Raw genomic sequence first — 2505 nt, 5'->3', positions numbered from 1 at the left:
TACATATGATCTTAGCCAAGAGCCCGAGAAGCAATGATGTTAACATGCATAATAATAAATCAGTAAGATAAACTTTTGTATTGTTGTACTCAGCTATTTTAATTTATGTTTTGTTGTTAGGTATGTATCTTTCTAATTGTTAAATTTTAATGATGAAGAACTGAGGTATTATTTCATATGAAATAGCCTTGACATATCTTTATTTTCAATTAGAAACACTTTCATAATAAAAATCATTTCACCTCACGCCGGAAGCTGCTGTTCTAGTCGTGAAGGAAGGATGGCGTTGTCTTCAGTTGCTATGTCCACCAACAGTATGTCCGACCCACGGAGACCCAACAACGTGCTGAGGTATAAGCCTCTTCCGAGTGAGTGCTTCCCGGCTTTGGACGACCCGACTCCAGACTACATGTATCTTTTCTGCATGATCTGCAGCGTGTATGGCCTCATGGTTAAGCTCAAGTGGTGCCCTTGGATTGCTGTCTAAAGCTCCTTCATCATCTTTGCCAATTCTCAGAGCTCTGAGGGCACTAAGCATATGATGAGTAGCTTCATGTGTGGATCCTGAGTAAGGGGATGGGGGTCCCACGCGTGCTCTCCAGAGATGACAGCTCTTTTCTGTCTCAGGCTCTCAAATCTCTGCCATGGTGATGTCCTATCTGCATAATCCCCAGCCCATGGTGCCCCCATGGTGATGCCACCTAGGAGGGTTGGACCATGGACTCAGGCCCACCTTCTCTCTGGCCTAGCCTTTGGCTATCTCCACCTTCCCTCAGCTGCCGTCCTAAACTTTGCTAAGTGTGGTCTCTGGACTCCCAGCTGAATGGAAGCAAGTTGGCCCTGTCGTTGGGGTCCTGCTTCTGCTTTGACAAAGAAATAAACCTACCAGCTTCCCTTTGACACAGGGCCACTGTTATGTTTCTATGCATTCACTTGTTTTCTTATTGCAAGCAGTTGACAAAAATCTCCACTCTGAAAAAAAAAATGGTTTCACATACTTTTTAGTATTTTCACAATATTTTCTCTTTTACACAATTTTAACTTTTAGAAGACTTTAATTTATTCTATAGAATACAGAGTAACACATTTTAAGCATATAGCTTTCTGTCAAATGGTATAAAACTCCACATGCAAACACACCATCTTATACAAGTACACATAGAAAAGGTGATTTTGTTTTCCTGTTTTTTTTTTTTTTCATGCTTTTAGGAACATCATTCCTGTACATTTTCACAATCCCTTTGTATTGAAAATGAAAAGCATGCTTTGAAGGAATTGTTAGAGGTTATTTTGTTTGCTCACATTTTCTGGTTGTTCACTTGGGCTTTCTAAGTAGCTCAAGTTTCCACCTGATAGTTTTTCCCAGCTCAGATACCTTCCTTTAATGTGGTTATGACGGTTGTTTTCTTTTCCCAGTCACTTAGATGTTACATGAATCAACATTAAAACAAGACTGCATTTCTTCTGCATTCTGAATTGAATTGGGAGCTAATTTGTGCTTCTCTCCCATATAAGGAAAAACTAATTTCATGTGAGAGGCATATAGGCATCAATGACTCGCCTTCTTTCCTACATCTGACTATGTTAGGGCTAATCTCAATGACACTGGAGTTCCTCACTGTGTTTCTGATTGCCTTGGTATGGTTCTATTTCTTTTTCTCTCTCTCTTTTTTGATTAATGAGTGATATTTTTCATGAATTAAAAATGTATTTAATGTGTTTACATTTTGAATTTTTTTCTGATTTTAGAGTCATATTATCAACTTAACATAACATACACACATAACATACATAACAACTTGTATCTCAAATCCATTACAGTTTTTGGTTGATTATATTCTCTTTCATTGTTCTACTGCTTAGTAGATAGTTTTATGATAAAGTTACTAATACATGATTAATTGTTAAGTGCAATAAAGGATGTTTTCAAATTTTTTTTGTGGCTTTTAACTGATAGAAGCTCTGGTCCTCCATTTTAACCATTTTCTCAGTTCTGTCATGTTATATTTGTGATTATTTTCAAAAGTGTAATTTATTTGACAGCTTTGTACCTGGCAATAATTTATTTAGATCATTCCTCTACTCCCACACTCCCTCATCCTTTCTTCTTCTTGAAAATGTCATGTTTTAATTACTCCTTTCATAACAAGCCTATTCCTGTTTGTGTTTTCAGTGTCGTTAACGGTAACATACACTGAAATTGGGCAGCCTAGCACGACCACACAACTGAAAAAAATCCCGACTGACCATTTCTCAGAGGCCATAAATATCCTAAAGATTCCTCGGTTTCCTTCTAAGACTTTCCTTCTAAGTCCTTCTCTCTCCATCTTGGAGAATTGGTTGAATTTACTCTCGCAAAGGTCTTGTTGTTGGCAACCACAGCTTCTATAAGTATGTACTGTCTGGTTTTGTGTGTCAACTTGACACAGGCTGGAGTTACCACAGAGAAAGGAGCTTCAGTTGAGGAAGTGCCTCCATGAGATCCAACTGTGGGGCATTTTCTCA

General features: G+C 38.2%; 1 pseudogene; it reads left to right on the top strand.

Moving 5' to 3' along the window:
• Positions 1 to 301: 301 nt before the first annotated feature.
• On the top strand, positions 302 to 695 carry LOC127695853 (PAT complex subunit Asterix-like; annotated as a pseudogene).
• Positions 696 to 2505: the final 1810 nt, after the last annotated feature.

Source organism: Apodemus sylvaticus, chromosome 11, assembly GCF_947179515.1.
Source record: "Apodemus sylvaticus chromosome 11, mApoSyl1.1, whole genome shotgun sequence".
Lineage (NCBI taxonomy): Eukaryota > Metazoa > Chordata > Mammalia > Rodentia > Muridae > Apodemus > Apodemus sylvaticus.
Note: the sequence above shows the minus strand (reverse complement) of the source record. Positions and strands in the feature narration are given on the sequence as shown.